Source organism: Trichechus manatus, unplaced genomic scaffold, assembly GCF_000243295.1.
Source record: "Trichechus manatus latirostris isolate Lorelei unplaced genomic scaffold, TriManLat1.0 scaffold00011, whole genome shotgun sequence".
Classification (NCBI taxonomy): domain Eukaryota; kingdom Metazoa; phylum Chordata; class Mammalia; order Sirenia; family Trichechidae; genus Trichechus; species Trichechus manatus.
Window position 1 is genome coordinate 18,960,017 of NW_004443947.1, and position 15,481 is coordinate 18,975,497.

Genomic DNA, 15,481 nt, shown 5'->3' on the forward strand with positions numbered 1-15,481 from the left:
GGCCAGAAAAAGAAATAAAGGGAATCCAAATTGTCAATGAAGAAGTTAAACTGTCCCTGTTTGTGGCAATCTCTATCCAAATACCAACAACATTCTTTAAAGAGATGGAAAAACTAATCATTAACTTTATATGGAAAGGGAAGAAGTCCCAGATAGGTAAAGCACTATTGAAGAAGAAAAATAAAGTAAGAGGATTCTCTGTATCTGACCTCAGAATCTACTACACAGCTACAGTAGTCAAAACAGCCTGGTATTGGTACAATGACAGATACATTGACCAATGGAACAGCATTGAGAAACCAGATGTAAATCCATCCACTTCCAGTCACCTGATCTTTGACAAGGGCCCAAAGTCCATCACACGAGGAAAAGACAGTCTTTTTAACAAATGATGCTGGCAAAATTGGACGTCCATCTGCAAAAAAATGAAACAGGACCCATATGTCACACCATACACAAAATCTAATTCAAAATGGATCAATGACCTAAATAAAAAGCCCAAAGCTACAAAGTTCAAAGAAGAAAAAATAGGATCAACACTAGAGGCTCTAATACACGGCATTAACAGGATACAAACCATAACCAACAACACACAAACTCCAGAAGATAAGCTAGATAACTGGGATCTTTTAAAAATTAAACACTTATGCTCATCGAAAGACTTCACCAAAACAGTAAAAAGAGAACTTACTGACTGGGAAAAAATTTTTGGACATTACAAGTCAGACAAAGCTCTAATCTCTAAAATCTACAAGAAAATCCAACACCTCTACAACAAAAAGACAAATAATCCAATTAAAACTTGGGCAAAGGAAATGAACAGACACTTCACCAAAGAAGACATTCAAGCGGCCAATAGATGCATTAGGAAATGCTCATGATCACTAGCCATTAGAGGAATGCAAATTAAAACAACAATGAGATACCATGTCACCCCCACATTACTGGCACGAATCAAAACACTGGAAATAACAAATGTTGGACAGGCTGTGAGGAGATCGGTACCCTTATGCAGTGCTGGTGGGAATGCAAAATGATACAACCATTTTGGAAAACAATATGGCACTTACTTAGAAAGCTAGAAATAGAAATACCATATGATCCAGCAAGTCCACGCCTAGGAATATATCCTAAAGAAATAAGAACCATCACACTAATGGACGTATGCGCACCCATGTTCATTGTAGCATTGTTCACAATAGCAAAAAGATGGAAACAACGTAGATGCCCATCAACATATGAATGTATAAACAAACTATAGTACATACACACAATGGAGTATTATGCAAAGATAAAGAACAATGATGAATCTGTAAAGCATCTCATAACATGGATGAAACTGGAGGACATTATGCTGAGTGAAATCAGTCAGTCACCAAAGGACAAATATTGTATGAGATCTCTACTGTAAAAACTCATGAAAAAGTTTACTCAGAAAAAGAAACAATCTGTTGGTTACAAGGGATGGGGGAGAACTAAATAGACAATAGATAAGGGGTAACTTTGGTGGATGGTAAGATAGTACACAATACTGGGGAAGCCAGCACAACTTTTACAAGGAAAGGTCCTGGAAGTTCCATAGACACATCCAAACTCCCTGAGGCACTGAATTGCTGGGCAGAGGGCTGTGGGGACCATCGTCTCAGGGAACATCTAGCTTAATTTGTATAACACGGTTTATAAAGAAAATGTTCTCCATTCTACCTTGGTGAGTAGTTCTGGGGTCTTAAAAGCCTGCAAACAGCCATCTAAGATACTCCACTGGTCTCACCCCTTTGGAAGCAAGGGAGACAGAAAAAAGAAGATACAAAGAAAAGATTAGTCCAAAGGACTAATGGACCACAACTACCATGGCCTCCACCACACTGAGTCCAGTATAACTAGATGCTGCCTGGCTACCACCATTGACTGCTCTGACAGGGATCATAAGAGAAGGTCCAGGACACAGCTGGAGAAAAATGTAGAACAAAATTCTAACTCACAAAAAAAGACCAGATTACTGGCCTGAGTGAGACTGGAGAAACACTGAGACTATGGCCCCCAGACACCCTTTTATTTCAGTAATGAAGTCACTCCCAAGGTTCACCATTCAGCTGAAGATTAGACAGTCCTATAAAACAAAACAAGACTAATGGGGCACAACACTCCAGGGACAAGGACCAGAAAGCAGGAGGGGACAGGAAAGCTGGTAATAGGGAACCCAAGATTGAGAAGGGACAGTGTTGACATGTTGTGGGGTTGTTAACCATTGTCATAAAACAATATGTATACTAACTGTTTAATGAGAAAGTATTTGTTCTATAGACCTTCTAAAGTACAATTAAAAAAAGAAATAACTCTCAGAGCCAACATCACATCAAAAAAGAAGAAAGGAACAAAATCAAAATATTAACTACACAAGCTGAACAAATAGATAACAGCATAAGGAGCCCACAGACACCAGAAGAAATGAAATAATAAAGATCAGAGCAGAAATGAATAAAATAGAGAGTAGAAAAACAACAGAAAGAATAAACAAAACCAAAAGATGATTCTTTGAAAGGATCAGCAAAAACAACAAACCACTGGCCAAACTGACAAAATAAAAACAGGAGAGGATGCAAATAATCCAAATAAGAAATGAAATGGGGGACATTACAACAGACCCAACTGAAATAAAAAGGATCATAACAGAGTAGTATGAAAAACTACACTCCAACAAAATTGAAAACCTAGAGGAAACAGACAAATTTATAGAAACACACTGCCTACCTAAACTAACACAAACTGAGGTTGAAAATCTGAACAGACCCCTAACAAGAGAAGTGATTGAAAACGTAATTAAAAAAAAAAAACTCTCAACAGAAGAAGTCCTGGCTCAGATGGCTTCACTGGAGAATTCTACAAATATTTACAGAAGAACTTGCACCAAACCAAAAATGAAACCTGTTGCCATCAAGTCGAATCTGACTCATAGTGACCCTATAGGACAGAGTAGAACTGCCCCCTAGGGTTTCCAAGGAGGGGCTGGTGGATTCGAACTGCCAATCTTTTGGTTAGCACTGAGCTCATAACCACTAAGCCACCAGGGCTCCAAACTTGCACCAGTAACACTCAAACTATTTCAGAACATAGAAAAAGAAGGGATACTTTCAAATTAATTCTATGAAACCAGGATAACCCTGATACTAAAACAAGGCAAAGACACCACAAAAAAATAAAATTACAGACCACTATCTCTCATGAATATAGAAACAAAAATTCTCAACAAAATTCTAGCCAATAGAATTCAACATCATATAGAAAAAATAATTCACCCTGACCAAGTGGGATTCACACCAGGTATGAAAGGATGGTTCAACATAAGAAAATCAATCAATGTAATCCACTATATAAATAAAACAAATAAAATCACTTGATTATCTAAATGGATGCAGAAAAGACATTTGATAAAGTCCAACACCCATTCCTCATAAAAACGCTCAATAAAATAGGTATAGAAGGGAAGTTGCTCCATATAATAAAGGACATCTATGCAAAACCAACAGCCAACATCATTCTTTACGGAGAGAGGCTGAAAACATTCCCCTTGAGAAAACAAACAAGACAAAAATGCCCTTTATCACAACTCCTATTTAACATTATGTTAGAAGTCCTAGCTGGAGCAATCAGGCAAGAAAATAAATAAAGGGCATCCAAACTGATGAGGAAGAAGCAAAACTATCCCTATTGCTATAATACTACACAAAAAGTGGAGGCCTCACACTACCTGACCTCAGAACCTACTATACAGCTACAGTAGTCAAATCAGCCTGGTATAGGTACAAGGAAAGACACATTGACCAATGGAATAAAATCGAGAACTCAGATATAAATCCATCCACCTACTGTCACCTGGGGTGAAGAGGACTTGAAGTACTTACTGATGAAGATCAAAGACTATAGTCTTCAGTATGGATTACATCTCAACATAAAGAAAATAAAAATCCTCACAACAGGACTAATAAGCAACATCATCATAATTGGAGAAAAGATTGACGTTGTCAAGGATTTCATTTTGCTTGGATCCACAATCAACACCCATGGAAGCAGCAGTCAAGAAATCAAAAAACGCATTTCATTGGGCAAATCTGCTGCAAAAGTCCTCTTTGAAAGTGTTAAAAAGCAAAGGTAACACCTTGAAGACTAAGGTGCACTTGACCCAAGCCATGGTATTTTCAATCGCATCATATTCATGTGAAAGCTGAACAATGAATAATGAAGACTGAAGAAGAACTGACGCCTTTGAATTGTGGTGTTGCTGAAGAATATTGAATATACCATGGACTGCCAAAAAAATGAACAAATCTGTCTTGGAAGAAGTACAACCAGAATGCTCCTTAGAAGCAAGGATGGTGAAACTATGTCTTACATACTTAGAACATGTTGTCAGAAGGGATCAGTCTCTGCAGAAGGACATCATGCCTGGTAAAGTAGAGGGTCAGAGAAAAAGAGGAAGACCCTCAATGAGATGGAGTGACACAGTGGCTGCAACAATGGGCTCAAACATAACAATGATTGTGAGCATGGCGCAGGACCAGGCAGTGTTTCATTCTGTGGTACATAAGGTCGCTATGAGTCAGTGCCAACTCGACAGCACCTAACAACAACAATAGCAACATGGTCACCTGATCTTCAACAAAGGCACAAAGTCCATTAAATGTGGAAAAGACAGTCTTTAACAAATGCTGCTGGCAAAACTAGATGTCTATCTGTAAAAAAATGAAACAGGACCCATACCTCACACCATACACAAGGACCAACTCAAAACGGATCAAAGACCTAATATAAAACCAAAAACTACAAAAATCATAGAACTAAAAATAGGATCTTTGCTAGAAGCCTTAAAACATGGCATAAATAGGATACAAACCACAACTACTAAAACAAAAATACCAGAAGATAAGCTAGATAACTGGGATCTTCTAAAAATCAAACACACTCATCAAGACTTCGGTAAAGAAGAGAACTTACAGACTGGACAAAATTTTTGGCTATGAGATATTTGACAAAGGTCTAATCTCTAAAATCTATTGAAAAATCCAACACCTCTACAACAAAAAGACAAACAATCTAATTAAAAAATGGACAAAGGAGACTTCACCAAAGAAGACACCCAGGCCGCCAATAGACACATGAGGAAATGCTCTTTATCTCTAGCCATTAGAGAAATGCAAATCAAAACTACAATGAGATACCATATTGTAGGGATATATGCCATTTAAACATGGCTGCACTATTGACAACTGCAGCCCCCACAGGCCTCTATGCTGTATATGACATGTTGGAGACTTGTCAGCGATGAGAAAGAGATTAGGTGCGACTTGTTTTCCCAAACCTATTGTCCTGTTACTGATTGGCTTGTTTACCTGAATTCCTTCTCCCTTGCCCGAAACTTATTGTTACTCACCCAAAGCCCACTGTTCTGTTATTTGCTTCACTGCTTCCTGTATTGACTATAAATAAACTCCTGGGACTGAAGCCGGGGTTGACTCCTCAGAGTGATCCTCCTGGCCCCACTTCTCTGTAACAGTTGTGTTTGGCTACTGCCTTTGCCGCCCCGACAACCGTCGCTGCTGCGACACCATATCACCCCAACATTACTGGCACAAATCAAAAAAACAAAAAATAACAAATGTTGGAGAGGCTGCAGGGGATTGAAACTCTTATGCACTGCTGGTGGGAATGCAAAATGGTACAACCATTTTAGAAAGTGATTTGATGCTTCCTTAAAAAGCTAGAAATAGAAATACCATACGATCCAGCTATCCCACTCCTAGGAATATATCCTAGAGAAATAAGAGCTGTCACACCAATAGACACATGCGTACCCATGTTCATTGCACAATTATTCACAATAGCAAAAAGATGGAAAAAGCCTAAGTGCCCATCAACAGAATAATGGATAAACAAACTATGGTACATATACACAATGGAATACTACCGAACAATAAAGAACAATGATGTATCTGTGAAACATCTAACAACATGGATGAATCTGGAGGGCATTACGCTGAGTGAAATAAGTCAATCACAAAAGGACAAATACGGTATGAGACCACTATTATAAAAATTCATGAAAAGGTTCACACACAGAAATAAACAAGCTTTGATGGTTACAAGGGAGATGAGGGGTTGGGAGGGAAAAACACTAACTAGATAATAGATGGTAACTTTGGCGATGCATAAGACAGTACGTAATACTGGGGAAGACAGGAAAACTTGAACAAGGCAAGGCCACGGAAGCTTCATAGACACACCTAAACTCTCTGAGGGACCAAATTTACTGGGCTGAGGACTGGGGATCATGGTCTCCAGTGACATCTAGCTCAACTGGCATAACATAGTTTATAAAGAAAATGTTCTACATCCTACTTTGGTGAGTAGTGTCTGGGGTCTTAAAAGCAAGTAAGTGGCCATCTAAGATACTCCACTGGTCCCACCCTGTCTGAAGCAAGGGAGAGTGAAGAAAACCAAACACACAAGGGAAAGATTAGTCCAAAGGACTATGGACCACAAATACCACAACTGCTACCAGACTGAGTCCAGCACAACTAGATGTTGCCTCGCTATCACCACTGACTACTCTGACAGGGATCAAAATAGAGGGTCCCAGACAGAGCTGGAGAAATATGTAGAGGAAAATTCTAACTCACAAAAAAAGACCAGACTTACTGGTGTGTCAAAAACTAGAGAAACCAGAGAGTATGGGCCCCAGACACCCTTTTAACTCAGTACTGAGCTCACTCCTGAGGTTCACCATTCAACCAAAGATTAGACAGGCCCATAAATAAAAGGAGACTAAATGGGCACACCAACTCAGGGGCAAGAACGAGAAGGCAGGAGGGTATAGGAAAGTTGGTAATGAGGAATCCAAGGTCAAGAAGGGGAGAGTGTTGACATGTCCTGGGGTTGGCAACCAATGCCACAAAACAATATGTGTATTAATTGTTTAATGAGAAACTAATTTGTTCTGTAAACCTTCATCCAAAACACAATAAAAAAAGAAATTCTCTATTCCTCCTAAATTTCATTCCCTGCTAACCACTGATAAACTTCTGTCTTTACGCATTTCCTGTTCTAGATGATTCCTATAAGAGGGATTATACAGTATTTGTCCTTTTGTGTCTACTTATGTCACTAAGCATAATGTTTTCAGGTTTCATTCATGTAGTAGCATGTATCAGAACTTTATTTCTCTTTATGGCTGAATAATATTACTTTGTATGTATGTACCACATTTTATTTATCCATTCATCTGGTTACGGACATTTGGGTTGTTTCAACCTACCGGCTATTGCAAACACTGCTGCAATGAACATTTGTGTAAAAGTATATGTTTGAGTCCTTGCTTTCAATATTTTTTGGTATATACCCAGGAGTGGAATTATTGGGTTATATTTTTGTTTTTCGAAGAACAGTCAAACTATTTTTCACTGTGGCAGCACCATCTTATGTTCCCACCAGCAGTAGATGAGGGTCCCGATTTTTCTTCATCCTCTCCAACACTTGTCGTTTTTTGTTTTTCTGATAATTATCACCCTAGTGGTGTGAAGAGGTATCTCATTGTGATTTCGATTTCCATTTCCCCTTGGGAATCTTGTCATATGCTTGTTGGCCATTTGTACATCTTCTTTGGGAAAATGTCCATTTAAATCTTTTTCCCTCTTTTAACTGGGTTATCTGTCTTTTAAAAAAAAAGTTGTTGTTGAGTTTAATAGATTCCTTATATGTTCTAGATATTAAACTTTTATCAGATATGTTGTTGTGTGCCATCCAGTCAATTCTGACTCATAGCAACCTATCAGACACATGGTTCTCAAATATTTTCTTTCATTCTGTAGGTTGCTAATTCACTTTCTTGGTTAAGTCCTTTGATGGACAAAAGTTCTTAATTTTGATTAAGTCCGTTTTATCCATTTTGGTTTTTGTTGCTCCCGTTTTTGGTGTCATATCTAAGGATCCATTGTCAAAAACTAAGTCCCAAATCATTAATCCTATGTTCTCTTTTACGAGTTTTAGGCTTTTAGTTCTTGTATTTATTTAGATACTTAATCCATTTTGAGTTAATTTCTGTATATGTTTTTTGTTTTTTTTCTGATGTTTCTTCTGTTTTGTGTTAGGCAAACTTTTCTTTCCGGTATCTTTGAAGAGCTTTTCTATGTGTTTGTATTCTGCAAAATTCCCTATGTCTGTGTGTCAATTTCATTTAATTCATTCTGCTTGGGGTTCACTGACTATGCAGAATCTATAGGTACATAATTTTTTCATCAATTCTGGAACTTTCTCAGCCATTATTTTTTAAAAATGTTGCCCAACTTATTAATCATTAATTCCACTCCCTCCTTCTAGAACTTAGATTACATATGGTTTCCATCTTTTGATCTCTTTATACTACATTGTGGATAATTTTCAGATCCATCTTCCAGTTTACTAATGTTTTCTTTGGCTGTGGCGAATATTCTGTGTAACCCATTTATTCCATTTTTCCTTTGAAATTTCAAAATGTTTTATTTCAATTTTTGAAAATATCTCTCCTTAATTTTAACCGTCTTTCCTCTTTTAACTCCTTCTTGATATCTTTTTAATAACTTTAAATATATTAAACATGTTTATTTTTATTGTTTCTGATAATTCTAATATTTGAATTTGTAGTGAATTTTAAATTGCTGCTTGTTTTATCTTTTGACTATCAATCATAGTGACTTTCTTATCTGTATATACTGTGATTTTTTAATTTTTTAAAAAATTATCACTTCATATTCAGTGGATCTTTATCCATTAGACTTGTTTGAAGGCACATTCCTCCAAAGAGGATATGGATATATTTTTGGCAGATAATTTAATGTATTACCTGCCTGAAATCTGTTTATATCAACATGCTTATCATGAATACTGGCTTTGCTTCTTAGTAGCCATGTGATTTTGAGTGAGGTACTTAACCTCTTTATATCTCTGTTTTCTGATTTGAAAAAATGAAAATAATAATAGTACCTAGGTAATAAATTGTAGTAAAGTCATATAATATCATATAATACCATCTCTGTATTATCCATCTTGACAGAAACAATTACCTCAAACAATGTGTATTTTAAACATTAGAAATATGAAAATTATTTTATTTATGATATTTAAATGGAACTGAAAACTCCCTTTAAAAATAAAACAACAAAGCTGAAAAAGTAGCTCTGAAGACACCTGTCATGGATTGAATTATGTCCCCCCAAATATGTGTGTATCATTCAATTTGGCTGGGCCATGAATCCCAGTATTGTGTGATTTTCCTATAGGTTTTAAATCCTGCTATGATGTTAATGAGGGAGGATGGGCAGCAGTTGTGTTAGTGAGGCAGGACTCAGTCTATAAGATTGGATTGTGTCCTGAGGCAATCTCCTGAGATATAAAAGAGAGAAGTGAGCAGAGAGACAGGGGGACCTCATACTACCAAGAAAGCAGTGCCAGGAGCAGAGCGGGTCCTTTGGACCTGAGGTCCCTGCGTGGAGAAGCGCCTAGTCTAGGGGAAGATTGATGAGGAGGCCGACAGACAGAGAAAGCCTTCCCCTGGATCTCTCACCCGGAATTTGGACTTTTAACCTACTTTACTGTGAAGAAATAAATTTCTCTTTGTTAAAGCCATCCACTTGTGGTATTTCTGTTATACCAGCACTAGATGACTAAGACAACACCTAAAATCTGTCTATTTCTTCTCCTAATTCTTATTTACCTTTCTCTTCTCTCAGAAATATGTGTTGGGGGAGGAAACAATAGAACACCTTTTCTTTCCTGATTGCCCCTGGCAAGTGCACACCATATACATTAATGGTAACATACAGATGGTAGACTATTGACTATCTTATGCTTTAGGTTTCATACATTCAGAATAACCCTTTAGAGACTATTTGTTTCTCCTTAGGAGATCTTACCTTGTCTGCTCCTATTTCTTTTCAGATCCACAGAAAGTAGAAATAGCTTAGATAGTCTTCTGATCGATAGAATCAAAGCCCTTTCTCTTTATTTGCTGGCCAGAGAGTTACTGACTTCCATAATCAAGAAGTGGCAAGAGAGGTTTCTTTCTCTGATAAATCCACATGAGGCTTGAAGGTTTAAAAGTGAACTTTACTTAGAAAATAAGGTAAATAAAACAAAGTAGAAATTATATTTCCATAAAGCATAAATGGAATTACAAAAAACAAAAAATGTACTTTGCCAATATTAGGTCCCCCTCACACACAAACTCCTCCCCAATGTTTAGCAATGATTTTAGACAACTGGTCCAAACTGTGATGCATGTGGTGTTCCCTGGATGATGATGGCACCAACTCAAATCTAACGTCTGCCTTTCACCTCTTTATTCTACCTGGTTTGTTTGTTTATGCAAAAAAAATCATTATATTTACTCTCTTCCCACTTATATGCTGTGTTCCAGACACCAGTTTCGGACTTGGTTATCACTTTTAGGCTATGCCTTTGTTTAATAAAAGTGCTTTGGAAGCAAAGACAAGGGCTTCTAAAACCTTAGTTTCACCACTGACCCCTATAAACTGACTTTTTACAAAGAATTTAGGCGCATCTTTCATACAACCCTGGTGGAGTAGTGGTTAAGAGCTACCACTGCTAACCAAAAGGTCAATAGTTCGAATCTACCAGGCGCTCCTTGGAAACCCTATGGGGCAGTTCTACTCTGTCCTATAAAGTTACTATGAGTCAGATCGACTCTATGGCAATGGGTTTTTTTTTTTTTTCATACATCTATCTTTCTCCTCCTTTAAAAGAGTGAGATAATGTTTGAATCTCACAGTAGGCATGTGATTATTTCATGAGAAATAATCAAATTAGTGATGAATATTCAAACTAAATTTTGTGAGGGAATGAAAACATGTATTTATTAAAATCCATTCACAAGTATTGTGCACTAATACTCTGAGAAGGATAGAAAAACAAAAACAACTAAATGAGTTTGTGTTATATTTTTCAATAACTTTGAGGACTATGCTTTATATAACATTTATATAACAACAACAATAACAAAAACTATCATTTACTGGTTGATTTGGGCCCAAGTTAGAAATATCAATCATGGTTTTTTCAGAGGCAGTAAGCCCCACTTTGGAAATAAGTGGAATACTAGGGGATACTGAGGAGGCTATAGAGGAGATCTCTGGAGAAAAGGGGTGCAATGGCCTCAATTCTAGTTCTAGAAGCACCAGTGCCAAGGAATCCAATAAAATGATTACTTAACCTTTTTTTTAAAGCAGAGGTTGGAAATGAAAATAGAGCCAAAAGATTATTTAGAATATGTAGACGGATTAAAAAAAAACAAAACAAACAAAAACAAACTCACTGCCATCAAGCCGATTCCAACTTACAGTGACACTGTAGGACAGAGTAGAACTGCCCCATAGGTTTCTGAGGAGCCGCTGGTGGAGTCGAACTGCTATTTTGAATAGCAGCCAAACTCTTAACTACTTCATCAGCAGGGCTCCATATAGATGGATAGGTAAAGTTAAAATAATTGTTTGGAAAGAAGCAATGTGCTTTTCATCAAGACCGTATATCTCCAGAGACTCAGTAATATTTGGCTTAAAGAAACAGGGTATAAAAACCTAATAAAAAGTAGCTAAGATAGCTACAATATCTGGCAGTAGGAACATTCTGCATACCATTAAATAAAGTAAGATAACACATGCTAGCATGCTAACATCTAATGTTCCTTATTATTCAAAAAATGATTTGTGAGAGTTAATTTTTTTCAAAATATAAACATAAATGTGCAATCCATTGTTTTTAAGAAAAATAGATATTTAAAATAATTATATGTGTTACCACATAGATTTTATGATGACCATTAACCTATATATTGGGATGAGGGAATTAGAAAAATTTCTACTATGTGTTACTTTATCCAGATAAATTATTTATTAATCTAAGCATCTAAGTGACTGCGTCTTTGGGATCTGAAAGGAGGAATCAATACGTGATATAGTTCCTTTTTATTGAATCATCTAAATAGGGAGGCCAAACTTAATATATTTAAAATCATTTTAGGAGATTCCAATGACAAGGACATTAAATGTATGATAGTTTACCATAGATGTGATGGTTAAGATTGTGTGTCACCTTGGCTGGGCTATGATTCTCAGTGTTTATATATGATCACTCCCATGATGGAATCTGCTGTGAGTAACCAATCAGTTGAAAGGGAATTTCCTCGGGCGTGTGGCCTGCATTCAAGTATAAGCAGACATTCTGTCTTTTTGCTCGCTCTGGATCCTGCAGCTGGGTCTTGTTTGTCTGGCCTCCAGTTCTTGGGACTTGAGCTAGCAGCTTACCTGCCGAACTTGGGTTCACCAGCCTCTGCAGCTATGTAAAGCAGGAGAAGCCTTGTGATCTTGCCTGAGGATCTTGGGATTCATCGATCTCCACAGCCTGTGAGCAAGAGCTTTGCTGTCTGACGTGTGGATCTTGGGTTTGTCAGCCCCTGCAGCTATGTGAATCAGGAGAAGACTCTATCCTGATCCACAGACTTGGGCTGTTCCAGCCTGTACAACCATCTGAGCCGTTTCTTTGATATAAATCTCTTTCTCTATATATACATATGTATTTATACACTTTACTGGTTTCACTTCTGTAGAGAACCCAGTCTGAGACAATGGGCTTCTCTGAAATTAGAGACTCAAATAAGAAAAATATCACTGTTTCCTGGGATGAGCAGAGAAGTTTTCTTGGTGATCTTAAAATAAGGTAGACACCAAGCTTTTGCTGCTTTTAGCATTTCTGCTATGCAGTACAGTGTTGGAAGCATTTCTTTTTTCTGTGGAAGCTATAGAAGAATTCCTGTGTCAAGTCTTTAGCTTTCTGGGTACTGAGTTAGGACATGTGAATTCATTTTGCTTGTTAATACCTTTTAATTACTAGGTCATAACAGATTGACATGGCACAGCCAGCAGAAAGGTGATGGCTTCCTGATTTCCCAACTTTCTGAATTGACAGTAGGAGCCTGTCTTGTCAGTGACTTCTGTGGTGTTGTTATGGTGTTATCTCTGGAAGCTCAGACTAAAGCTTGTTCCCTTAGCTCTTTCAAATATATTAAACCCTTTCATGCATCAAGGAGCCCTGGTAGCACACTTGGCTACTAACCGAAAGGTCAGCCACTCTGAGGGAGAAAAATGTGGCAGTCTGCTTCTGTAAATATTTATAGCTTTGGAAACCCTATGTGGCAGTACTACTCTGTTCTATAGGGTGGCTATGAGTCAGAATCCTCTCCATGGCAGTGAGTTTGGTTTTGGTGGGCTTATGCATCAGCTACTTAGAGTTTTTGTGTTATCTGAAACTAAACATTGACCAATACTTCCCACAATGAGAATAGCCAAAACGGAAAAAGTTTGCAACACAGTTGTTAAAAAAAAAGTGTGTTTGCAACACAATTATTAAAAATCCGTATGTGGGTTTTGTCAATGATCTATTGATCTGCATGCTAGGTACGTTGATACGTATCTCCTTCACACATAATAACAATTAACTAATTCATTACTACATCTTAGGTTTCTATCAGCTTAATAATGGCATTGATTGGAATAACTCATCTGACCAAGATTATTTTTTTAAAATCCTCTTCCATCCCACATTCGACTCTATAGATTTGACAATTATCTTGAAAGCAGAAATATTGAAATGTTCAGAAATAAGCAAATAATTTTTTTGCTTCTTTTGTTGCTTTAGCCTAGGTTCACCTTAGAAAAATTAGTCTCTTTAAGTCTCAGCTTTCTTGTCTTAAAATAAGAATAAAAAGAAATCCCAATTTCATAGAGTTGTTGTGAAGGCTAAATGAGTAAATTGTGTCAGAGGTGCGCAAAACCACCCTCACACTTAATGATTCACTAGAAGGACTCCCAGGATCAGAAAAGCTGTGTACTAATGTTTGTGATTATGGTTTATTACAGTAAAATGATACCAATTAAAATCAGCCAAGGGAAAAGACACATGGAACAAAATTCAAGAGAAACCAGGCATATGCTTCCACGTTTCCTGTCCCAGTGGAGTCATATCTGGACACGGTTACTTCTTCCAGCAACAATGTGTGACAAGGTATTCAAAGTGTTGTCAACCAGGAAAGCTCACCTGAGCCTTAGTGTACAGGGTTTTTATTAGGGACCAATCATGTAGGCATGCAGGGCTAACTGCTTGAGGACTGATCTCAGTTACTCAGACTACAATCCTCACCCAGAGCAAAAAAAGGCAGCACATAAATCACATTATTAAGATAAATTTATCTGGTTAAACTGTTATAGCATGGCCTAAGGCCTCAAGCATACACAAACGCATGCAAAACAGTCCAAGAGTTCAGAGGTCATCTCCCAGAAGCTTTTGAAGAGGCAGTCCTGAAGACAGACTATTCTTTGGAATTTCCAGGGTTTAATTAAGAAACCCATGTCTGTTGAATTAACCCTGTCTTGTCTATGAATGTAAAGTGCTTACATCCAATTGAGGAGAAATAATAGATTTTTTTTGTGAATGTTAAAAAAAATCTACTTATTTGTTAGATATAATAAATAAGACTGTCCTTATGAAGGTATAGAGATCCAGAAAACAAACTTGGGATTCATTTCTGAACCTCTCAACATATTTACAAAGATATCATTTGTTTAAATTTCACAAACTTTAAGAGGAAAGAAGTCACATACAGGGTAAAACTAAACTGCTTTGGAAGAAGTAAGAAATTTGTAGTCTGACAGACTAAGCTGTTATATCATTTTCCTGAGCACCAATTTCCTCTTTAATAAAAGCAGGATATTAATACCTATTTTACAGAATTATTTTGAGGATTAAATAAATTAGCATTTACAAAGATAAAGATAAGTGTTTCATTATAGTTTTCCTTTCCTTCACAGGAGATTATATCATCTTACCAGACTTTAGTAACGGTTTGAAATATTTTTAAGGTATTTTATCAGCATCACTCCTTTAACACAAAATAACTAGATGCTTTAATTTGATATTTTGGTTACAACTCATTTTTGGAGGAATTTAGGGATACCTACAGAATCTATCAATGGCAACTTGGGAAACTTTTGAAAATGTTATCAGCAGCTAAAATTTTTTACTGATCAGCTTAGTGAAAATACATAAATAATAACAAATCAACAAAACATTTTAAATGAAGATTCAATAAAAGACTTTCCCACATCAACATTAAGAATACTGAACTTTCCCACCATAGAAGGAAGCTGGAGTTTCTTACATCTGTATGTTTTACTACTAGATTTTTTTTCCCCTAAGTGGCAGTTAATGAGGTAAGTCAAATGACAGGGCCAAGAGGATTTGACTACCCCGTTGATTTCTAATGACATTTTGTCTAGCACTCAGCTGTAGATCCAAATTTCTGTCGTGCTGTTTTGAGAAAAATGAGAGGTGATTCCATTATATGTCCATACTAATGTGTTTGTATGTGTGTGTGTAGAAAATT